The sequence below is a fragment of the Pongo pygmaeus genome, chromosome 1 (assembly GCF_028885625.2).
Source record: "Pongo pygmaeus isolate AG05252 chromosome 1, NHGRI_mPonPyg2-v2.0_pri, whole genome shotgun sequence".
Lineage (NCBI taxonomy): Eukaryota > Metazoa > Chordata > Mammalia > Primates > Hominidae > Pongo > Pongo pygmaeus.
Genome location: NC_072373.2, coordinates 204899423 through 204925130, shown reverse-complemented (window position 1 = coordinate 204925130; position 25708 = coordinate 204899423). Strand labels below are relative to the sequence as shown.

Here is a 25708-nt window from a genome sequence, read left to right as displayed (position 1 = left end):
TAGAGACGGGGTTTCGCCACGGCCATGCTGGTCTGAAACTCCTGACCTCGTGATCCACCTGCCTCCCAGAGTGCTAGGATTACAGGCGTGAGCCACCATGCCTGGCAGAACCTGCGGATTTTCTAAGGGATCATTGCGTTGCTTTTTGTCGAAGGTGGCATGCATTTCTGTCAGCTTTCCAACAGAAAATCAGGAGAGAGTTTCTTCAACATTCACTTATTCACTGAATATTCATTTATTTGTTTATTTGCTTATTGTCTTTTTTCGTCCCGTAGAACCCAGGCTCCATGAGGGTAAATATTTTTTACCGGTATCCCTGGTTTAATGTGCGTCCATGTGAAGAGACCACAAACAGGCTTTGTGTGAGCAATAAAGCTGTTTATTTCACCTGGGTGCAGGTGGGCTGAGTCCGAAAAGAGAGTCAGCGAAGGGAGATAGGGGTGGGGCCGTTTTATAGGATTTGGGAAGGTAATGGAAAATTACAGTCAAAGGGGGTTGTTCTCTGGTGGGCAGGGGTGGATCTCACAAAGTACATTCTCAAGGGTGGGGAGAATTACAAAGAACCTTCTTAAGGGTGGGGGAGACTACAAAGTACATTGATCAGTTAGGGTGGGGCAGGAACAAATCACAATGGTGGAATGTCATCAGTTAAGGCTGTTTTTACTTCTTTTGTGGATCTTCAGTTACTTTAGGCCATCTGGATGTATACGTGCAAGTCACAGGGGATGTGATGGCCTGGCCTGGGCTCAGAGGCCTGACACCTGGTACCTAGAAGAATGTCTGGAAAATTAATGAATATTCAGTGAATAAGTGAATGTTGAATAGCCTCTCGCCTGATTTTCTGTTGGAAAGCTGATGGAAATGCATGCCGCTTTTGATAAACAGCAACACAATGATCTTTTAGAAAACCTGCAGGTTCATAGATTCTGATACAGTGAAAGAGAGTAAACAGGCAGCAGGGCTGCTTTTTGGAAGAAGGGGCATTTATAGGAGAAGATGGCATCCAAGCTGCCAAAGTCAGTGAGATGCAGGCACAAGGTGCCAGTTCACAGGTTAGTCTGAGTGCATACACAGACCTGTGAGCAAGAAGAGAAAGCAGGTAACTAGAGATGCTGGCACAGACAGCGGAGTTTAGCCTCTGGGAGGCAGCAACAAAGCCGTTCCACAGTTCTCTTTGGCATGGGTTCTGTGCTTGCCACCAATAATTTTTTTTTCTTCATCTAGGAAGATAAAAGGGAAATAAGACTCTCCTTAGTACAAACATCGACTATACCAGAGAACAGATTTACAAGTCACTTTATTTATTCATTCATTTATTTTTGAGGCAGGGTCTCACTCTGTTGCCCAGGCTGGAGTGTAGTGGCATGATTATAGCGCACTACAGCCTTGACCTCCCAGGCTCAAGCTATCCTCCCACCTCAGCTTCCCAAGTAGCTGGGACTACAGGCGTGGCACCACCCCTGCCTAATTTTTTTTTTTTGGCTTAAAAAATAGAAATTTATTTTTTCACAATTCTGGAGCCTAGAAGTCTGAGATCAATGTGTGGGCAAGATTGGTTTCTTCTGAGGCGTCTCTCCTTGGCTTATAAAGATGGATGTCTTCACATTCTTTTTTTTTTTTTAAGTATTTATTGATCATTCTTGGGTGTTTCTCGGAGAGGGGGATGTGGCAGGGTCATAGGATAATAGTGGAGAGAAGGTCAGCAGATAAACACATGAACAAAGGTCTCTGGTTTTCCTAGGCAGAGGTCCCTGCGGCCTTCCGCAGTGTTTGTGTCCCTGGGTACTTGAGATTAGGGAGTGGTGATGACTCTTAAGGAGCATGCTGCCTTCAAGCATCTGTTTAACAAAGCACATCTTGTACCGCCCTTAATCCATTTAACCCTGAGTTGACACAGCACATGTTTCAGAGAGCACGGGGTTGGGGGTAAGGTTATAGATTAACAGCGTCCCAAGGCAGAAGAATTTTTCTTAGTACAGAACAAAATGGAGTCTCCTATGTCTACTTCTTTCTACACAGACACAGTAACAATCTGATTTCTCTTTCTTTTCCCCACATTTCCCCCTTTTCTTTTCGACAAAACCGCCATCGTCATCATGGCCCGTTCTCGATGGTCGCTGTCTCTTTGGAGCTGTTGGGTACACCTGCAGAAAGGCAGTCACTTCACACTTGGAAGATTGCACAGTGGCCAGGCAGAGGCGCTCCTCACTTCCCAGACGGGGTAGTGGCTGGGCAGAGGCGCTCCTCACATCCCAAACGGGGCGGCTGGGCAGAGGCGCTCCTCACTTCCCAGACGGGGCGGCCGGGCAGAGGCGATCCTCATTTCCCAGACGGGGCGGCCGGGCAGAGGCGCTCCTCACATCCCAGAGGATGGGCGGCTGGGCCACCCCTGCCTAATTTTTTAAATTTTTTGTAGAGACAGGTTTTACCATGTTGCCCAGGCTTGTCTCAAACTCCTGAGCTCAAGCGATCCTCTTAAAGTTCTGGGATTATAGACGTGAGCCACCGTGCCAGGCCCAAAGCCACTTTAAAGCAGTATTCTTTAACTTGTCCAAACTGGTAACTTGGGGCAAGATTCTTGACCTCAGTGGGGATTAAATGAGGTAATTAATGCATGCAGTATAATGCCTGGAACTTGGGGCTCACACGATGTTCACTATTAAATTGAGACCCTTTTCTGAAAATATAGTAAACACTATGAACTGTCTCTCCAGAAAATACACATTTGATCATACATTCAAAATTTTGCATACAATATCAGAAGAAAAGAGCCCTGCAGAGGTCTGTTGAACTAGGGGTTAAGAACAAGTGCTGGGCCGGGCACGGTGGCTCCTGCCTGTAATCCCAGCACTTTGGGAGGTCAAGGCGTGGTGTGGATCACTTGAGGTCAGGAGTTCAAGCCAGCCCGGCCAACATGGAGAGACTCCTGTCTTTACAAAAATACAAAAATTAGCCAGGCGTGGTGCACGTGCCTGTAATCCTAGCTACTCGGGAGGCTGAGGCAGGAGAATTGCTTGAACCTGGGAGGCAGAGGTTGCAGTGAGCTAAGATCACGCCACTGCACTCCAGCCTGGGCGACAGAGTGAGACACCATCTCAAAAAAAGAAAAACAGGTGCCATGAGACAGACCAGCTTCCAGGCCAACAAGATTGATCTGTAGCTCATTGGAGCATCTTCACACACCTAAAGGAGCAATGCACTGATGGAACAGGGGTTAGCAAACCTTGGAAGCCCAGAAATAGTGTTACAGAGGCAAATATAGACTGTCCCCTTTCAAGCAGCGCTAAGGAGGGGTGCCCTGCCTGAGAACCCATGTGCCTGTCTCTGGTGGCAGTGGTTTAAGTCCTGCTATGGAGATGTGCACAGCTTACCCTGGTATCTTTAACACTGGGATCATGTCACTTAATTTCCCTTGCTTCACATCACAAGTCAATCTTCCAATTAGAATGTGGCTTTGCCTGTGAAGGGCTGTAGGGAGAGGAACTCAGGCTAGGGGCAGGGGTCTTGGATCCTCTGGTTACATTTCTCATTGTACATTAGTTGGCCAGCACTCCAGGTTTGTGGAAAGCTCTGTGAGTATGGCTAAGCCCTGTTCCTCAGCAGCATGCATATCAGTTTTCTATGCCTGCAAAGCTCCTTGGGTGATGGCCAGGAAACCCTAATGTGCTGAGATTGAGAGCTCTTACTTCTTATTGAATTTTCTTATGAGTAATTTCTCTCATAGGAATCTACCCAAAGGAAAAACTAAAAGTTCAGAAGTACACATGTACTTACAAAAGATGTCCAGTGTAGTGTTTTAAGCACCTATTATTATTATTATTTTATTTATTTATTTATTTTTGAGACAGGGCCTCTCTCTGTTGCCCAGGCTGGAGTGCAATGGCATGATCTCGGCTCACTGCAACCTCTGCCTCCTGGGTTCAAGTGATTCTCCTGCCTCAGCCTACTGAGTAGCTGGGATTACAGGTGTGTGCCACCACACCTGGCTAATTTTTGTATTTTTAGTAGAGACAGGGTTTTGCCATGTTGGCCAGGCTGGTCTCGAACTCCTGACCTCAAGTGATCTGCCTGTCTCGGCCTCCCAAAGTGCTGGGATTACAAGCGTAAGCCACTGTGCCCGGCCTATTATTATTATTATTTTTGAGACAGGGTCTTGCTTTGTTGTCCAGGCTGGAGCTCAGTGGCATGATCACAGCTCACTGCAGCCTTGACCTCCTGGGCTCAAGCAATCCTTCCATTTCAGCCCTCTGAGTAGATGGGATCTGGCTGGGACCACAGGCCCATGCCACCATGCCCAGCTAATTTTTAAATTTTTTGTAGAGATAGGGTCTTACTGTGTTGCCCAGGCTGGTCTCAAACTCCTGGGCTTAAGAAATCCTCCTGCCTTGGTATCCCCAAAGTGCTGAAATATAGGTATGAGCCACAGCACATGGCCAAAACTTTTTATTTTGAATTAATTTGTAGATTAACATGCAGTTGTAAGAAATAATATTGGGAGGCCAGGCGCAGTGGCTCACGCCTGTAATCCCAGCACTTTGGGAGGCCAAGACAGGCGGATCACCTGAGGTCGGGAGTTTGAGACCAGCCTGACCAACATGGAGAAACCCCGTCTCTACTAAAAATACAAAATTAGGCTGGGTGCAGTGGTTCACGCCTGTAATCCCAACACTTTGGGAGGCCAAGACGGGTGGATCATGAGGTCAGGAGATCGAGACCATCCTGGCTAACACAGTGAAACCTCGTCTCTACTAAAAATACAAAAAAATTAGCCGGGCGTGGTGGTGGGCGCCTGTACTCCCAGCTACTTGGGAGGCTGAGGCAGGAGAATGGCATGAACCCGGGAGGCAGAGCTTGCAGTGAGCCGAGATTGCGCCACTGCCCTCCAGCCTGGGCGACAGAGCGAGACTCCATCTCATAAAACAAAACAAAACAAAATTAACCAGGCATGGTGGTACATGCCGGTAATTCCAGCTACTTGGGAGGATGAGGCAGGAGAATCGCTTGAACCTGGGAGTTGGAGGTTGCGGTGAGCCGAGATCGTGCCATTGCACTCCAGCCTGGGCAACAAGAGCAAGACTCCGTCTCAAAAAAAAAAAAAGAAAAAAGAAATAATATTGGGAGATCCCATATACCCTTCATCCAGTTTTCCCCAAATGTAACATCTTGTATAATAACAATCAGATAATTGACATTCATATAATCCACCCACCTTATTCAGATTTCACTACTGTTCAAGTATGCATGTGTGTGTGTGTGTGTATTTAGTTCAACCAAATTTTATCACTTGTAGATTTGTGGAACCACCCCACCATAGTCATGACACAGAACAGTTCCATTACAAATAATAATGTTAACTTTTACAGGAAAAAAATAAAAATAACCTCAGCATCCAATACTGGGAAGTTGGTTACATAAATTATGTTACAATTATAAAGTAAGATATTTAGTCATATAAATGTTAAGTATATGAACATTAAAAATGTTTATATTGCTTAACATGGAAAAATGCTTATGAGGCGCGCGCGCACACACACACACACACACACACACACACACACACATTTAATTTTTTTTTTTTTTGACATGGAGTCTCTTGTTGCCCAGGCTGGAGTGCAGTGGCACCATCTTGGCTCACTGCAACTTCTGCTTCCCAGGTTCAAGCAATTCTCCTGCTTCAGCCTCCAGAGTAGCTGGGATTATAGGTGCCCGCCACCATGCCCAGCTAATTTTTGTATTTTTGTAGAGATGGGATTTCACTATGTTGGCCAGGCTGGTCTTGAACTCCTGACCTCAGGTGATCCACCTGCCTCAGCCTCCCAAAGTGCTGGGATTACAGGCATGAGCCACTGCGCCCGGCCTATATATGATGTATATTTTTAAAAGTAGGTGCTTAAAAAGATTTGAAAATATGCTAGAAGTTTCTTTGGATGATAGGATGGCATTTGTGCTTTTCTGCGGTTGTCAGGATAGTTTGTGGTTTTCTTTTGTTTTATATTTTTGTATTTTTCAAAAATTTCTACAATAAGCATCTATTATGACTGAATGTGTTCCCCTAAAATGTATATGTTGAAGCTGTAACGCCTAATGTGATGGTATTCAGAGGTGGGGCCTTTGGGGGGTGATTAGGTTTGGATGAGGTCATCAGGCTGGGGACTCTGTGATGGGATTAATGTCCTTATAAGAAGAGGAAGAAAGACCAGAGCTCATTCACTCTCTGCTGTGTGAGGACATAGCAAGAAGGAAGCCATCTGCAAGCCAGGAAGAGGGCAACTCACCAGAAGCTTCATCAGCTGGCACCTTGATCATGAACTTCCCAGTCTCCAGAACTAGGAGAAATAAAAGTCTGTTGTTTAAGCCACCCGGTCCATGGTATTATGTTATGGCGGCCCAAACAGCCTAAGACAGCCTGTTTCCCAAAGAGCAAGGAAATAAGGGGTGTGAGAGTAAACAGAAGTAGGGGAAAGCCCAAGATAAATCAAAACAAAAACAAAATAAAAGTAGTTACTCAAGGCTAAGACCCTAAAGTGCCAAGGGACAGCTCCCTGGGGGAGGTAATCTCCTTGTTTACATGAAGGGTCCAGGGATCCAGGGGCTGTGCCCTAGCTCTCTTCCCAGCCACCTAAACAAGCTCAGAGAATGTCTTACAGGCTCTGCAGCTCCTGAGTTTTGAAGTGCGGGGAGCAAGAAGGTGAGGGTATCTCTTGAGCCTCACCTTTATTTATCGAAGACAAGGAGGCAGGACAGTGGCAAGGCCTGGGACTGGGGACTGGGGACACAGGCAGTCAGGTCACCCTTGCCATTTCCAACCTCACCTTCCAGATCTGCAATGCAGAAGGGAGAGGAAGGGGGTGTGAAGAGTGAGACAAAGGCTGGGTGGAGCATCTCCTCCATCTAACAACTGCTTAGACAGCCACCCATGGGAGACAAGTAACAGCAGAGTCTGGGCCTGGAATCTGTCCTGCCTGTGCCAGGGACCCCTCTGCTAGGAGACTGTGCCCTATCTGATAAAAGTAGTGGCCTAGGAGTCAGCTATTTGAGTCTTAGTCCAACTATGCCTCAAAGAAGCTTAGTTTGGGGAACCCAATTTGACAAAAGGAACATTTTGATATGGGAGACATTTTGTTAGAATTGAGTCAAAATATAAAATCACTGTTTAAAAAAAAATTACCAGGCAGGTTATGAAAGACATACTCAATGCTTACTTTCTCTGATGTTCACCCTACCCCTGAGTTTCACTGGACTGTTGACCTTGACTCCATTCTTGGTTTGAACCATGCCTCTGATTCCCTCTCCACTGCCAATCATCCCTGATTTCCAGAGTTGAGAGCTGGCATTGGGGTGGGGCTCAGAAGGGAAGGGAAGATGTCTGCTTAGCATATGCCACTTGATGACTAAAAAATGTTATCAATTTAATCATTTGATTTTTAGGGCAAATGTCCTTCTGAATAGTGTTATGTCAATGCATTCATAATTGAATGGCTTTTTAAAATCTGCTAAAGGTATTCGAATGCTTTCTAAACAAAGTGAGAGATCTTAGGGAGGGATCCCAGTTTAAAAAAAAGAAAAAAGAGGTCGCAGAGAGGAAAGAAAAAGGCAATTCCATCCCAGAAGAAATACTCTAGAGTCCTTATGAGGATATGGGTAGTCTGTCTGCCTGGAATTCTGCCCTTTGCAGGGCTTCTGCCATCCCATATGGTTGTGTAAACAGTCACAGCACCTTGCCTGCCTTGGCTGCATGAGGTAGGTCATGGCACAGGTATCTCAGTATCTCTCCTGTCCACATGACTGGTCCAAGAGGTTTCCACATAATTCCACAAGAGATTGGGCCTGTGTTAGTCTGTTTTCTTTTGCTATAACTGAATACCTGAGACTGGGTAATTTATAAATGTTGGGAAGTCCAGTGTTTAGGGGCTGCATCCAGTGAGGACCTTCTTGCTAGTGGGGACCCTCTGCAGAGTCCCAAGGTGGTGCAGGGTATCATATAGTAAGGGGGCTCACTAGAAATGGCCACAATGGCTTTTATAACAGACTCACTCTTTTTTTTCTGTTTTTGTTTTTGTTTTTTGAGACAAAGTTTCGCTCTCATTGCCCAGGCTGGAATGCAATGGCACAGTCTCGGCTTACTGCAAGCTCCACCTCCCAGGTTCAAGCGATTCTCCTACCTCAGCCTCCCGAGTAGCTGGGTTTACAGGCACATGCCATGCCCAGCTAATTTTTGTATTTTTAGTAGAGTCGGGGTTTCGCCATGTTGGCCAGGATGGTGTCGATCTCTTGACTTCGTGATCCACCTTGGCCTCCCAAAGTGCTGGGATTACGGTGTGAGCAACCGCGCCCGGCCCAAATCTTCTATTTCTAAAAGTCTTCCAATGAAAAAGAGAAGCATATCTAGGTACCCATATTGGTGAAGTATCTGACCTTTAGGGATAAAGGGGCTGGGCTAGGTGGCTCACACCTGTAATCCCAGCACTTTGGGAGGGAGAGGCAGGCAGATCACCTGAGGTCAAGAGTTCGAGACCAGCCTGGCCAACATGGTGAAACCCCATCTCTACTAAAAATACAAAAATCAGCTGGGCATGGTGGCAGGTGCCTGTAATCTCAGCTACTCGGGAGGCTGAGGCAGGAGAATTGCTTGAACCCGGACAGCGGAGGTTGCAGTGAGCCGAGATTGCGCCACTGCACTCTAGCCTGGGGGATCGAGCGAGACTCTGCCTCCAAAGAAAAAAAAAAAGGGTAATAGTCAGCCATCAAAGTTTCCAGAAATAAAGGACTGAGACACAGACTGCATCAGATCTTTAACCGACAGAATTGCATGCTAGAAGACAAAGGAGTGAGGTCTTCAATATTCTGGGGGAAAAAATAGGAATTTGTACCCAGAATCCTCTACTCAGCCAAATTAGCATGTGCAAGCCATGTTGACTGAATTGAATTGGCCGGGGAGATGTGTTCCTTAGGAAGTCTTCTGTGTTAAGAGGGAACCAGGGTGCACAATGAGGCCTGATAGGTGATACACAGAAGAGAAGTAAAACTAACAAACCTGAGGAATAGATCCAGCTGCTTTCAGCAGGCAAGAGGGAGAGGACGCTGGAGGAGCCTGCACAGGCGTGCCAGGAAGGTTCCTTAGAGGAAAGTCAGCAGCAACGCTGGAACAGAGGGGAAGAACAGACTTGGTGGAGAGAATGGGTGAGGGTATTTAACAGACTGCAGGCAGGACATGGAGGCTCATGCCTGTCATCCCAGCACTTGTGGAGGCTAAGGCTGGAGGACTGCTTGAGGCCAGGAGTTCCAGGCCAGCCTGGGCAACATAGCTGGATGTGGTGGTGCATGCCTATAGTCTTAGCTACTCAAGAGGCTGAGGTGGGAGGATCACCTGAGCCCAGAAGTTCAAGGCTTCAGTGATTAGAAAAGAGACTATATGGCAAAAAATAAGTACATTTATCATGAATTAAGACTGTGTGAAAATAAATGTAGATACTGGTCTTGTGTCATTTAGGCTACTTGAATTAAAAAAAATGAAAAAATCCTGTCCACCTTCAGCAAAGGAAAAGTGACCCTTCCTACACCAGTGGTCAGTGTAACCCCTTAGAACTAGTAATAACCAATCCCCTTAATCCTCGCTAGAAAAAAGAGAATGTATAACCCTAAAAATTGATGGAGCTGGACTGGATCTTCAAGTAAATATTGTGGTTTCAGAAAAAGTTTATAAACGCTCTCCTGAGCCAGTATTTCAAACCTTCCATGATGAACTGAATGTGCCAGTACCAGAAATTCCAGGAAAAACAAGAAATTTGTTTTTGCAATTAGCCGAGCACATAGCCCAGTCTCTCAATGTCACTTCATGTTATGTATCAGCACAAGTGTACTATATGAATCATTATCAATCTATTGCACAGGAAGACATAAATAGCGAAAATAAGAGTGAGAACTCCCACTAATAAACAGTGAGAGTCTCAAAGGGGGGAAATGAGAGAAGAGAGACAGACCCTCTCACATTGTTTTATATTGTTTTATACTCAGAAAAGAAAACAGAAGCGAAACTAAAGGCAGGTAGCCCGGTGCCTAGGAACCAGACCCAAAACCAAGGAACCAGACCTGAAACCTGGCCTGGGCCTGCCTGACCTAAGCCTGTAGTTAAAGATTGACCCCTGACCTAACCGGTTATGTTATCTATAGATTCCAGACATTGTATAGAAAAGACATTGTGAAACTTCCTGGTCTGTTCTGTTTCACTCTGACCACCAGTGCATGCAGCCTCTGTCACGTACCCTCTGCTTGCTCAATTGATCACAACCCTCTCATGCAGACCCCCTTAGAGTTGTGAGCCCTTAAAAGGCACAGGAATTGCTCACTCGGGGAGCTCAGCTCTTGAGAGACAGGAGTCTTGCCAATGTTCCCGGCCAAATAAACCCCTTCCTTCTTTAACTTGGTGTCTGAGGAGTTTTGTCTGCGGCTCATCCTGCTACACTATGTTTGCACCACTGCACTCCAGCCTGGGTGACAGAGCAAGACCCTGTCTCTGAAAAAAAGAGAATAAGTGAAAAATGAGCCAGGTGAGGTGGCTTATACCTGTAATCTCAGCACTTTGGGAGGTTGAGGTGGGATCACTTGAGCCCAGGAGTTCGAGACCAGCCTGAGCAAGAGGGCAAAATCTTGTCTCTACCAAAAAAAAAAAAAAAAAATTGGCTGGGTGTGGTGGCACACCCATGTAGTCCCAGCTACTCAGGGGGCTGAGGTGGGAGGATTGCTTGAGCCCAAGAGGTTGAGGCTGCAGTGAGCTGTAATCTTGCCACTGTACTGCAGCCTGGGTGACAGAGTGAGACCCTGTTTCAAAAAGAGAGAGAGAGACAGAGAGAGACACTATGGCCTATTCCAAAGCTCAAAAGCAGGAGAGAATCCTCAAGCACTGGGGGGAGAAGATATGTGTGCATGGCAGAAAAGAATGGAAGCTAGAGGATAATCAGAGAAAAATAGGCTGCTGGCTGGGTGCGGTGGCTCACGCCTGTAATCCCAGCACCTTGGGAGGCCAAGGCGGGCAGATCACAAGGTCAGGAGTTCGAGACCAGCCTGGCCAACATGGCGAAACCTCAACTCTACTAAAAATACAAAAATTAGCCAGGTGTGGTGGCACGCGCCTATAGTCCCAGCTACTCAGGAAGCTGAGGCAGGAGAATCGCTTGAACCCGGGAGGTGGAGGTTGCAGTGAGCCGAGACCACGCCATTGCACTCCAGCCTGGGCGACAGAGTGAGACTCTGTCTCAAAAAAAAAAAAAAAAAAAAAATAGGCTGCTGAAGTGAAATTGACTCATGCCTCAGTATCTTCAATCCTAAAATCAGGATACTGGTAGTACCTACGTCAGAAAACTGTTAGTAAAATTACATGAAATAATACCTCTAAGGCACTTAGCTTAATGCTGGGAACAAGTAAAATTCAATAAGTATTAGATCTTGTTAGATAAGTTGTCCCAAATCACATAGCTGGTAAGTGGTTAACTAGGATTTGAATAGAATAGCTTTTCTGACTCCAAAGCCCAGCTGGCCTCTTCATGACTGTGCTCTATTGAGTAATAACTATTGTTTACTGAGCACAGCACTCCATGCTCTACAATAGCTATCTCATTTAATGCTTATCACCTCCCTGAGCTGAGCACAGCTATCTGACACAACAGGAAATCGAGCGTTGTTTCACTCCCTTGCCCAGGTTCACCTGCCCGGCTCCAGTGCCTTCTTCCCAACAGCACAATGGAGTTAGGAGGTTTGGGTCCCAGCCCCACATCTGCCACAAATCAACCTGCATCGCTGAACCTCAGTTTCCTCATGTTTTAAATAACAGGGGCTGGGGCTGGGGGCTCTCGCTGTTTTTTTTTTTTTTCTTTAGCTGGAGTCTCACTCTGTTGCCCAGGCTGGAGTGTAGTGGCAAGATTTCAGCTCACTGCAACCTCTCCCTCCTGAGTTCAAGCGATTCTCCTGCCTCGGCCTCCCGAGTAGTTGGGGTTACAGGTGTGCGCCACCACACCTTGCTAATTTTTGTATTTTTAGTAGAAAGACGGGGTTTCGCCATGTTGGGCAGGTGGGTCTTGACCTGACCTCAAGTGGTCCGCCTGCCTTGGCCTTCCAAAGTTCTGGGATTACAGGCGTGAGCCACTGTACCCAGCCAATCTCTAGGGTTTCTTTAAGCTCTACTGTTCTACGAGGGTGTATTCAATGAAATCAGACAGTGCTCCAGGTAGGAGAGAGGGATCCTGAGTCAGACAGGATCCCCATCCCCATCTGACTGCACAACATCAACCAACAGAGATCCAGAGGCACCGAGGGTGGAGTCCAGGTCTCTAAAGCATTAGTCGTCGTCTGCTCCCACTCCCCAGGGACCAGCAGGGATGCTGATCCAATTATACTCAATTGATGAGGGACCTCCAGGGTGATGAAAGAGAGATGAGATGTCAGAGGACACAATGGGAGATCCGAATCATTCAGCCTGGTGAATAGAAGCCAGAAAGGACCTGCCTTCAAGTCTCCAGTGAGTCTGGGGGCTGGCAGGGTGATAACAAGAGGCCAAGGCTCAGAGAACTGGGCCCTGGTTCCTAGGCCTGGCTCTGACACTAAAAGCAGTATGATCTTTGTTTGACAAGTTATTTCACTTCTCCAGTCTTCAGTTTCCACATCTAAAAAAATCAGGGAAGGCCAGGCATGGTGGCTCACCCCTGTAATCCCAGCACTTTGGGAGGCCGAGAAGGGCGGATCACTTGAGGTCAGGAGTTCGAGACCAGCCTGGCCAACATGGTAAAACCCCATCTCTACTAAAAATATAAAAATTAGCCAGGTGGGGTGGTGGGGGCCTGTAATTCCAGCTACTTGGGAGGGTGAGGTAGGAGAATTGGTTGAACCTGGGAGGCAGAGGTTGCAGTGAGCCGAGATGGTGCCACTGCACTCCAGCCTGGGCAACAGAGCCAGATTCCGTCTCAAAAAAAAAAAAAAAACAAAACAGGGAAATTTAAAAAAACCCACCAATTTATATAAAGACATGTAATATTATAGCTAAAAACTAGAAATGGGAAGAACTGCTAAGTGGACTTGGGAGCACGGAGTTGATGCAACAGAATCTTGAAATGCTATTTAGAAAGTGGAATAACTAACATTTACTGAGCACTAACTACATGTCAGGCACTTGGCAGAGAGAGAGGTCTTTACATGCATAATCTCATTTAATATCCTCAAGGGTCTTCTGAGGTAGGTATTATCATCACCATTCTTCCTTTTTTTTCTTTTTGAGACTTGCTCTGTCACCGAGGCTGTAGTACAGTGGTGAGATCTCGGCTCACTGCAACCTCCGCCTCCTGGGTTCAAGCTATTCTCCTGTCTCAACCTCCCGAGTAGCTGGGACTACAGGTGCACGCCACCACGCCCAGCTAATTTTTGTATTTTTAGTAGAGACAGGGTTTCACAATGTTGGCCAGGCTGGTCTTAAACTCCTGGCCTCAGGTGATCTGCCTGCCTTGGCCTCCCAAAGTGTTGGGATTACAGGCCTGAGCCACCGTGCCCAGCCATCATCATTTTTTCAGATGAGTTCACGGAGGCCATGAGAAGTTAAGTCACCTAACTAGTTTATACTTGATGACGTCAGGACTCAAGTTCAAAGGTCCATCTGACTCCAAAGCCCATGCCGTGAACTTTTACTTATACACTACTGTTGAAGACTGTTGGATGTAAGGACTGTAAGAAATAGAGATGTAGGCCAGGCATAGTGGCTCATCTCTGTAACCCTAGCACTATGGGAGGCCGAGGCTAGTGAATTGCTTGAGTCCAGGAGTTCGAGACCAGCCTGCACAACATGGCAAATACCCATCTCTTACAAAAAATACAAAAATTGGCTGTGCGCGGTGGCTCACACCTGTAATCCCAGCACTTTGGGAGGCTGAGGCAGGAGGACTACCTGAGCCCAGGAGTTTAAGACCAACTTCGGCAACATGGCAAGACCCTGTCTTTAAAAAAACCCACAAAACAAAAATACAAAAATTAGCCGGTCATGGTGGCACGTGCCTGTAGTCCCAGCTACTAGGGAGGCAGAGGCGGAAGGATCAATTAAGCCCATGAGCTTGAGGCTACAGTGAGCTGAGATCGTGCGCCACTGCACTGCACTCCAGGCTGGGCCACAGAGCAAGACCCTGTCTCAAAAAAAAAAAAAAAAAAAAAAGGAAGTAAATACAGAAGTGCACATATGTAACATGTTAAGTGGGAAATAAACCTCCAGAGTGATTGTGGGCCGGGTGTAGTGGCTCATGCCTGTAATCCCAGCAGTTTGGGAGGCTGAGGCAGGCAAATCACTTGAGGCCAAGAGTTCCAGACCAGCCTGGCCAACATGGCAAAACCCCATCTCTACCAAAAACATAAAAATTAGCCAGGTGTGGTGGCGGGCGCCTGCAATCCCAGCTACTTGGGAGGCTGAGGCAGGAGAATCACTTGAACCCAGGCAGTGAGGTTGGAGTGAGCTGAGATAGTGCCACTGCATTCCAGCCTGGATGACAGAGTGAGGCCCTGTCTCAAAAAAAGGATCAACAACAACAACAACAACAAAAATAAGACTGATTGTGATAACATAAGAATGTTGGTGTCAACATTAGATTTGGAAATTGGGAACTTATAGCTCAGATATTTATGCTTAATTTTTTTTTTTTTTTTTTTTTTTGAGACGGAGTTGCACTCTTGCTGTCCAGGCTGGATTGCAATGGCATGATCTCCGCTCACTGCAACCTTCACCTCCTGGGTTCTAGTGATTCTCCTGCCTCAGCCTTCTGAGTAGCTGGGATTACAGGCATGCACCACCATGCCCCGCTAATTTTGTATTTTTAGTGGAGACAGAGTTTCACCATGTTGGTCAGGCTGGTGTCGAACTCCTGACCTCAGGTGATCTGCCCGCCTCAGTCTCTCAAAGTACTGGGATTACAGGCTTGAGCCACCCTATGCACCACCCATAGCGCCTGGCCCTACGCTTGACTTTTTGCTAGTAGAGATTATGATAATATCTGAGTAAGCACAGATGATAGGGCCTTTCTAGTCCTAATACAGAACTTTCTAGATAAGCAGACAAGGGAGGCACAGCTGCCCTTCGTCACCACTGGGAAGACTGGAAATCTGACCACACGGCTCCTGCCTCAAGCTTTTCAGTCACTTTCATATTGCCTACAGCACCGGTTCTCAACCTTGACTGTAGAATGGAATCACTTGAGAAACTTTACAAATAGCTGATGTCTGAGTTTATTCCCAGAAATTCTTATTTAATTGCCATGGCTGTAACTTTGGCATGGGGAGTTTTGAAATGTCTTCAAGAGATTCCAATGTGTAGCAACATTTGAAAGCCACTGGCCTAGAGGATAAAGGCATAACTCTTTCACTTAGCATAGAAGGCCCCTTCTGATTTCTTTAGTATGCTCTCCTATATGTTTTATTCTCCAACCCAGTTACAATGTCCTGAACATGTTGCACCTTGCTTTTTACATGCCTTTACCTTATTTCTTCTGCCTGGAATGCCTTTCTTCCCCCTCATCCATCTGGAAAGCTCCATTCATCTTCAATACTGTGGCAAGCCAGCCTCCAAGATGGCCCCAGTCATCCTTACCTCCTGGTTTTCATGTTCCTGTATAGTGCTCTACTGCACTGAATAGGGCTGACTTGTGTAATAATATAATATTGTAGAAACGATGATGGAGTGTGACTTCTGTGGATGGGCTATTTTTATTTATTTTATTTATTTATTTTTTTGAGACAGTGTCTCGCTCTGTTGCTTAGGCTGAAGTGCAGTGGCGTGATCTTGGCTCACTACAACCTCTGCCTCCCAGGTTCAAGTGATTCTCCTGCCTCAGCCTCCTGAATAGCTGGGACTACAGATGTGTGCCACCATGCCTGGCTAATTTTTTTTTTTTATTTTTTGGTTAGAGACGGGGTTTCACCTTATTGGCCAGGCTGGTCTCGAACTCCTGACCTTGTGATCCACCTGCCTCAGTCTCCCAAAGTGTTGGGATTACAGGTGTGAGCCACTGCGCCCAGCATGAGGATGGGTTATAAAAGAAACTGTAGCTTCCATCTAACTCTTGGATCCTCTGCTTTGGGAGAAGCTATCTGCCAAGTCTTGAGCATCAGCCCTGTGGAGAGCTCCACATGGTGAGGAACTGAGGCCTTTTGCCAACAGCCACGTGAGTGCACCATCTTGGAAATGGATCCTCCAGCCCCACTCAAGCCTTCAGATGATAATCATCCCAGCTGATGTCTTGACTGCAGCCTCACAAGAGACCTTCAGTTGGAACCACCCAACTATACCACTCCAGAATTCCTAAGCCATAGAAAATGTGAGATGTTTGTTGTTCGTATTGCCTATAGCACCGGTTCTCAACCTTGACTGTGGACTGGAATCACTTGAGAAACTTTACAAATAGCTGATGACTGAGTTTATTCCCAGAAATTCTTATTTAATTGCTATGGCCGTAGCTTTGGCATGGGGAGTTTTGAAATCTCTGTTAAAATTTTGGAATAATTTCTTAGGCAGTAATAGATAGCAAATAAACAAACAACACTCAAGTATATGACACTCTGTGACGCCTTCTTAGCCCTCTCCCCTGCTGAATTGAACTGACCACCCTGTGCCACTTCTGAGCCATATATATCCCCTATTACAGCACTCATCACATGACCCCTAACTGTTGACTTGCCCTTCTTGCCCTTAGGTTCAATTCCACAAGGACAGGGCAGGCCATAGTGCAGGCATCAGTGTGCTTGTAGAATATAGGAACATGCATGAGAACTGCCATCTGAGTCATTTCCTATAGGCCTTCTAGCCCAGGCTTCTTCTTACACGAAAACTTCAAAAGCTTCACATGGTAGCACACACCTGTAGTCCCAGCTACTTGGAAGGCTGAGGCAGGAGGATCACTTGAGCACAGGAGTTTGAGGCTGTAGTGAGCTATGATTGTGCTCCTGCACTCCAGTCTGGGCAACAGAATAAGACCCCGTCTCTTAAAAAAAAAAAAAGACCCAAAACTCCATGGTACAGTTGTCAGAAATCATGGATGTCATGGTGAAAGGGTGGGTCCTGAGGATTTTCTTAATAATCCAACAAAATCCTGGCATCCACGGATGTATCTAGAACACTAGACTACAAGTCAGAAGATCTGGATTTTAATTCAAGTCTGCCAACCACCTGCTGAATTTCTTTGAGCTCTGGTTTCCTCGTTGACCAAATAACTTAAGGCCTCTTCCAATTCTAAAATTTAATGATTCTGTGTTTTCAGCTAGCAATTACTCTTATTTCATAAAAGAAAATAGGCTAGTAGGCCAGGTGCAGTGGCTCACGCCTGTAATCCCAGCACTTTGGGAGGCCGAGGCGGGCAGATCACAAGGTCAGCAGTTTATGACCAGCCTGGCCAACATGGTGAAACCCTGTCTCTATTAAAAATACAAAAATTAGCCAGGCATGGTGGCAGGCACCTGTAATCCCAGCTACTTGGGAGGCTGAGGCGGGAGAATCGCTTGAACCCAGGGGGCGGAGGTTGCAGTGAGCCAAGACCATGCCATTGAACTCCAGCCTGGGTGACACAGCAAGACTCTGTGTCAAAAAAAAAAAAGAAAAAAAAATAGGCTAGAAGGCTTATACCACAGCAAGGATTCTCAAACTTCACTGTGTATCAGGAAGTAATATTCCTGGAACTTACACACACGTACACACCTGGGCCCCCCTCCAGACCTTCTGAATCAGCATCTCTGGATCTCTGGAGTCATGGCCAGGGTATCTGTATCTTTATTATTATTTTATTTATTTATTTATTTGAGACAGAGTCTTGCTCTGTTGCCCAGGCTGAAGTGTAGTGGCATGATCTTGCTCACTGTAACCTCTATCTCCCGGGGTCAGGTGATTCTACTGCCTCAGCCTCCTGAGTAGCTGGGATTACAGGCATGCACCACCACACCCGGCTAATTTTTGTATTTTTAGTAGTATTTTTAGGGGTTTTACCATGTTGGCCAGGCTGGTTTCAAACTCCTAACCTCAAATGATCCACCCGCCTCGGCCTCCTAAAATGCTGGGATTACAGGCATGAGCCACTGTGCCTGGCCTGGATTTTTATGTAGTTCCCAAGTGATTTGGATGTGCATCTAGAGCTGAGAATCACTAATGTACAATATTTAGGCTAGAGATTTAAAAAATTTTTTCTGCCAGCTGGTTGGCTCTGTGGTTTACACAGTACGGTACTAATGGGTTTGTCCCCTGAATTGTTCACTTTATACAAGGTGTATGAATGAATGGAGCCCATGTTTACTGCTAGAAAAACAATTCAAGGTGTACATTTTACTGTCAGAACTCAGTCTGGTCTTCAATTAAAAAGGCTCTTGGACCTAACGACTTAGTGCATTTAGCTGGATATCAAGTTGTGGGCTACTTTAGCCTACCTAGGGTCAAGAACCTCTTCCCTATTGTGAGATAGTAATGACCAGGAGTTAAGAGCACTGACTCTGGGCCCAGTGCAGTGGCTCACACCTGTAATCCCAGCACTTTGGGAGGCCAAGGTGGACAGATCACTTGAAGCCAGGAGTTTGAGACCAGCCTGCCCAACACGGTGAAACCCTATCTCTACTAAAAATACAAAAATTAGCTGGGCGTGGTGGAGTGCACCTGTAGTCCCAGCTACTTGGGAGGCTGAGGCATGAGAATTGCTTGAACCCGGGAGGTGGAGTTTGCAGTGAGCCAAGATAGCGCCACTGCATTCCAGCCTGGGTGACAGGGCGAGACTGTCTCAAAAAAATAAACCCCCCAAAACCCCACTGACTTTGGAGCCCAACCGTTTAGGTTCAAATACTGGTTCTAGCACTTACGTGCTGGGTGACTTGGCTGGGCTAGCAAATCTTTCTGAATCTCACCTTCCTGATCTACAAAATGAGGCTAACACGTACTACCTTACTGGAATGTCGTTAGGATTAAATGATACAATGCAGAGTATCCGGCCAGAATAAGTGCTCATTAAGAAGTAGCACATTAGGACAAAAGCAAAATATGGCACTTTTTATAATTAACAGCAACGTATATGTGTCCAGTGCTTTGACATCTTACATTAAGCCCATCCCTAATCCCACACAAAAAATTCTGAGGTGGGCAAGGTAGATGCCAGTGTCCCCATTTTGCAGAAAAAGAAACAAAGGCTCGGAAAGATTCACTGGCTCCAGATCATACAAAAGAAAAATGTCAGAGTCTGGATTCAAACCTGGGTGTGATTCCATGAAAATGAATAATTATATATACACACTTGGCAGGCTGAGCATCTCGGGGCCATCTGGCTTAACAGGCTGAAGAGAACTGTATTTCTGAGCAGCTTCTTTTTTTAGATGAAAGCAAGATGGGAAAAATAAGCTGGCAAACTGCTTTCCCTCATTTTCAACACTGGTGTGATTTGTGCTCAGTTCTGCACTCCTTCTAACTCCCAAATGCTACTTGTCCGTGCAACTTAGAAGTTCGCTCCAGCTGCTTTGGCTGTGCTGCTGCTGGCCCCACAGCTGGGACCTGGGAAAACTAAAAGAAAAGGAAGCAGAGGCAGCTGGAGATGTCAGAAGGCTGGGTGAGCTCCAGCTGTTCCCAAGTCTGTCTGGGGAACGAGGGCTGATGGGCTGGGGCCAGGGATCTCTGTCCCCCATGTCAGTCAACAGGAGGATGCTCTTTCCTGTCCAACAGATGGGCCCTGCTCCTGGAATAATGTGATAAAGGGCAATACTAAATCTGGCACAGACTGGATTTCTCTTGGGGAACAGGAGGCCAAGAGATCAAATGTTAGTCAAATTTAATCAAGAAGCCTTTCATGGAAGAGGTGGGATTAGAACTAGGCCTAAAGCATTAGCAAGATTTGGATGTGCAGAAAGGAGGTGGGGAGGAGGCGGGGAAGCCCCACAGGCAAGAAAATCCTTAGGAGAGCTGGACGCGGTGGCTCATGCCTGTAATCCCAGCACTTTGGGAGGCTGAGGTAGGCGGATCACTTGAGGTCAGGAGTTTGAGACCAGCCTGGCCAACATGGTGAAACCCCATCTCTACTAAAATACAAAAATTGGCCAGGCGTGTTGGTGCGTGCCTGCAATTCCAGCTACTCAGGAGGCTGAGGCAGGAGAATCACTTGAACCTGAGAGGTGGAGGTTGCAGTGAGCCGACATTGCGCCACTGCACTCCAGCCTGGGTGACGTTTTGTTTGGGGAATGCGTGGGCAAATGAAGGGGACTGTGGGAAGAGTGCACATTAAGAAGTAGAAGGCAGGAGAGGAGAGGCGAGGTCAGAAAGAATGAAGAAGTATAGTGCGATTCTACAGGAAAGGGGAAGCCGGGCGCGGTGGCTCATGCCTGTAATCCCAGCACTTTGGGAGGCCAAGGTGGGTGGATCACGTGAGGTCAGATGCTTGAGACCATCCTGGCCAACATGGTGAAATTCCATCTCTACTAAAAATACAAAAATTAGCCGGGTGTGGTGGCACATGCCTGTAATCTCAGCTACTTGGGAGGCTGAGGCAGGAGCACTGCTTGAACCCGCAAGGCAGAGGTTGCAGTGAGCCGAGATCGTGCTATTGCACTCCAGCCTGGGCGACAGAGGAAGACTCCATCTCAAAAAAAAAAAAAAAAAAAAAAAAAAAAAAGAAAAAGAAAAAAGAAAAAAAGGAAAGGGGAGTCCTGGAAATCCGTGACAACTCAATAACAGAGATGCTGAATGCCAGAACTGAAGGGGCCTTAGAGACCGGCCAATTCAACAACCACCAACCCATGGCCCAATTTACAGATAAGGAAACTAAAGCTAAAGTCAAGAGAGGAAAACCACACAAACACGCACACGCACACGCACATGCACATGCACACGTACACATCACAGAGCAAGCAGGTGATAGAGGCAAGAACCCAGGGCTCCAGACAACGAGTCTGTCCTCTTACCATTAGACCATCTTGCCAGGCTGGTATTTTCATGCAAAAGCAGCATTTCAGGCAGATCTGGCAGCAGAATGCAGGGGGGGAAGAGAGATTACAGTCCAGAAGACTGCGAAATGAGCCCAGGGGTGAGCTGGCAGGACAGCAGGCTCAAACAAGATGGAAAGGATGGGCTGAGTGGGAGAACCACCAAGAGTGAAGAAACAGGAGGACTTGGCAGGAAACCGTGAGGGAGGGAGCTGTGCAGAGCCAATTCACCGGCCATCTGCAGGCCTGGGGGTTTCCCCTGAGGAGGTCACCATGCATTCTGACCCCCTCACCTTGTGCCAAAGGCAGCAGACAAAAATTAATACAACTAGCCTCTGCTACAAAGCCCCTGCCCCCAGCTCCTCCCTTTGGCCAACCTCTCCACAGATCTGTTTCTCCCTTTTGACATTTTAGGATCTTCAATTTGCAGCTGAGGCATAGATGTGTTTGGATGATCTGGTGTGAAATTAGAACCCAAATCAGAACCTAAGAGTGTGGACTCTTCCAGGTGGAAAAGCGAGCAAGGCTAGAACTAGGGTGGGGATTTTGATTTTTCATGTGAGGAGCAGGGATAGCAGAGCAAAGAGAATGGGAAACTGTCTCTCCACCTAGCTCCACCCTGACATGAGGACACAATGGTAGTAGGTGGCTGGCAGTTAGGAGGGTCTACTTGAGGAAGGTAACCGTGAGACTGTAGAAGCTGGAATAAAAATTTAGACCAATGGTCAGGCATGGTGGCTCACGCCTATAATCCTAGCACTTCGGGAGGCTGCAGTGGGAGGATCACTTATCCCAAGAGTTTGAGACCAGCTTGGGCAACATAGGAAGACCCTGTTTTTACCAAAAAAAAGTTTTTTAATTAGCCAAGCATGGTGGTGCATGCCTGTAATCCCAGCTACTCGGGAGACTGAGGCAGGAGGATAGCTTGAGCCTGGGAATTCAAGGCTTCAGTGAGCTATGAACCCACTACTTCACTCTAGCCTGGGTGACAGCAAGACTCAGACAAGAAGGAAGGAAGGAAGAAAGGAAGGAAGAAAGGAAGGAAGGAAGGAAGGGAGGGAGGGAGGGAAAGAAAGAGAAAGAAAGGAGAAAAAGAGAGAGAGAAAGAGAGAAGGGAAGGAAGGAGGAAGGAGGGAAGGAAGGAGGAAGGAAGGATGGAAGGAAAAGAGTGAAAGGAAAGGAAAGAAGGAAGGAAAGGAAGAAAAGAAAGAAAAAGAAAGAGAAAGAAAGAAAGAAAGAAAAAGAGAAAAAGCACTTAGACCAAGACCATTGGGGCCATTTAGTGCAAGGGCCCATTGTACCTAACCTTACAGCTATGTAAGGAGGCCCAAATGAAACAAGACTGGTAATAGCTAATGTTTATTAAGTCCTTAATCTAGCCACCATGCTAAGTGCTTTACATGCATTATTTCATTTAATTATCACAACCACCTTATGAGTTAAATACTATTAGAATCCCCATTTCACAAATAAGAACATTAAAGGCCATAGAAGTGAAGGAGTTAGCATAAAGTCACAGGGCTAATAGTGTTGGAGCTGTCTGATTTCAAAGACTGTGTTCTTAGTCCCTGAACTGCTCACACCTGTAACCTCAGCCCTTTGGGAGGCTGAGGCAGGAGGATCATTGGAGCCCAGGAGTTTGAGACCAGCCCTGGCAACACAGACAGACCACTGTCTTTACAAAAAATAAACAAAAAATTAGCCAGGTGTGGTGGTATGTACCTGTAGTCCCAGCTACTTGGAAGGCCGAGGTGGGAGGATTGCTTAAGGCTGGGAGGTTGAGGGTACAGTGAGGAGTGATCATGCCACTGCACTCCAGCCTGGGCAACAGAGTGACACTGTCTCAAAAACAAACAAAAAACAAACAACCCCCCACACCCCACCCATCAACCAAGTACCTGACCCAGTTTCTGGCGAAGCCGTTTTTCTCTCCCAACCCATTTCTCAATAATGCTGAGGATATCACTGAAACTCAACACAGGTCATGTAGAAGTTGCTGAAGATTTTGATATTTTTTAGTTAATTAATCATGAGATTAATACATTCCCTATATCCTGAGAGTCTGAAGAAATGGGAGAAACTGCAAAGTCAAGTATGTATATTAGGGTTGACAGCACAGTAATTAAGAGCTCAGGTTTTATTAGCCGGGCATGGTGGTGTGCGCTTGCGGTCCCAGCTACTCAGGAGGCTGAGGCAGGCAGATGGATTAAGGCCAGGAGGTCGAGGCTGCAGTGAGCTGTGATCACGCCACTGTACTCCAGCCTGGGTGACAGGAGACCATCTCAAGAAAACAAAACAAAACAAAGCAAAAACCCTTGGCTGGGCGCGGTGGCTCGTGGCTGTAATCCCAGCACTTTGGAAGGCCGAGGCGGGTGGATCCCCTGAGGTCAAGAGTTCGAGACCAGCCTGACCAACATGGTGAAACCCCATCTCTAGTAAAAATACAAAAATTAGCTGGGCATGGTGGCACATGCCTATAATCCCAGCAACTCTGGAGGCTGAGGCAGGAGAATCGCTTGAACCCAGAAGGCAGAGGTTGCAGTGGGCCGAGATCATGCCATTGCACTCCAGCCTGGGCAACAAGAGCAAAACTCCGTCTCAAAAAAAAAAAAAAAAAAACCTCAAACTTTGATGCCTACGTCCCAGCTTTGCCAAATTCTTGCTGAGAGCCTGATGAAATCACTTCTTGAAGCCTCTGTTTCCTCCTACATAAAATGAGGCCAATGCCACCTGAGCTGGTGGGATTACCGTGAGAAGTAAGTGAAATGATGCATGTCAGCCCAGAGCACAGTCCTGACACACAGCGACAATCATTCTCAGCACCCTCATTGTCACTGTGCCCTGCAGCTATGGCCAGGGACAGCTGCCCTCTGTACCAGGCTATGATGGGATAGAAAGTAAGCTTCCTAATGAGGATGAGTCCCAAACATACAGTATGGCCTCTCCTGTCCCTCTGTCACTTTGTGAGCCTAGGGATAAGTGGTGCTCCAGAAAAAAAGGGGGTAGATGAAGGTCCCCACAAAGTCAAGACAGGGAGTTGGAATCCATCATTTGACATTTCAAGAGCCCAGTAGAATTTTTGAGGAAGGACAAGATGGGGAGCTGTGTCAGAATGCACAGTGGAAAGGGGCTCGGGGACTGCATTAGGGACACAGCAAGAATCCAACCAGCCTTAGTCTGACAAGTCCAGGAAGTGGAAGGGATATTTATTTACCATCCCATGCACAGAAACTTCACATTATACCACTAGGAGGCCTCCACAGGCACAGAGTCCTGCAGTGGGATGGGGAATGAGAAGATGCCAAAGAAACCCAAGACAGGCCGGGCACGGTGGCTCACGCCTGTAATCCCAGCACTTTAGGAGGCCAAGGCGGGTGGATTATGAGGTCAGGAGAGACCATCCCGGCTAACACGGTGAAACCCCGTCTCTACTAAAAAAAAAAAAAAAAAAAGAAACCCAAGACATCCTCTTACTGGAAAAGATTCACTAGGATGCGATTTATCGGCACATGTCAGTTACCATCAGGATTTCCTTGCTTATCTAAAGGCCATTTATGAAGTGTCCTTCAGGCCCCTGGAAGCTAACCAAAAACCAGAACAAGGGACCAAAGGCCTCGTGATACCCCTTCTGGAGCAGTCAGAGGATTACGAAGCCCATGCGCTAAAGGTGACATACTTTAGCTGCAAGAGAGTCCCTAAAACCCTCGCTCACTGACTGTCTTGTTTTCCCTTAGACAAGAGTTTTTAATAATGTGGCTGATTTATCAGTCCATTGCACATCGAAAGTCATAAACTTGAAGTGGCCAGGGAGGGCTGCTAGGGGCTGGTGCGCTGAAGAGCGATGGTTGCAGCCTGACCACAAATGAGACAACACCAACTCTGAACAGCAACGCAGCACAGGTGGCAACCCCATGCAGGTTAAACAGCTTTCTGCACCTTCCTAGATCAGAGGGCACCACTTCTCTGACATGAGACCTGGTCACAAATATTTTGGCTCTCTTGGGATGGCATGGGATGTTAGGAATGGCCATAGGATGTGCTTTGGCTTATGACACATGAACAGAAACAACGAGAGTCACTCCCGGGCAGAAGCTCTCAGAGCTAGCAGGTGATTCATCAGGCTTTCTTCCTGCTCCACCATGGTGAACAGCAACACTTCCTGATAATGGCAGCTCTACCAGCCTGGATCCTAGAGTGAGGATAACAATGATGCAGAGCGGAGCCTGCAGCCGATCAAAGAGCACAAGTGGCATGGGCAAGAAATAAACTTTTGTTGCTTTTGGGGTTGCCTGTTACCAGCATACAACCTAGTCTATCCTGACTGGAACATCCTAAAAGGTTGAATGAGGTCAGCTCACTTTGATTAAAAAGTGTGTGTGTTATCTTCTCGGTAGATTACCATTCAAAATAATCAATATTATATTTTGCTGCCTCTAGGATAATTTTCAATTATATGGAAAATTCACATACTGCAGTGTTTGCTGGATAAATGAGTGATTACCAGAACATGAATTGAATGAAGGAAAGGAATCTAGTTTCAGAAACACTCCCTTCACTAGGGAGGCTCCACGTCTCTTGTTCATGGTTTTGTAAAATTTACCTGCGTTATGTATGGAGCTAAGGTAGAAGCTGGGTCTCACGTGCTACTACTGCCAGAACCGGCCTCTCAGCATTTGTGGAACCAGCACAAGGGTGGCGTATACTCAGGATTGGCCTACGGCTGGTTCTGCAAGTGCTGAGGGGCTCTGGTGCCGAT

The 25708-nt window shown here is 46.7% G+C and overlaps 1 protein-coding gene and 1 long non-coding RNA gene across 2 annotated transcripts in view; both read right to left on the bottom strand.

Moving 5' to 3' along the window:
- Positions 1 to 365: 365 nt before the first annotated feature.
- LOC129043060 (uncharacterized) lies at positions 366 to 21926 on the bottom strand. The gene is made up of 5 exons (XR_008504281.2): positions 20932 to 21926; positions 9035 to 9140; positions 6713 to 6821; positions 6276 to 6326; positions 366 to 1220 (listed from the first exon to the last, which is right to left on the bottom strand). It is a non-coding gene; the product is annotated as an uncharacterized LOC129043060 (long non-coding RNA).
- A 372-nt stretch (positions 21927 to 22298) lies between these two features.
- The window catches only part of PAFAH2 (platelet activating factor acetylhydrolase 2), a 42005-nt gene continuing 38595 nt past the window's right edge, over positions 22299 to 25708 (bottom strand). The window contains exon 13 of the transcript XR_010124989.1: positions 22299 to 25141. The gene's annotated coding sequence lies outside the window, so the exon portion shown is untranslated. The remainder of the gene's footprint in view (positions 25142 to 25708) is intronic.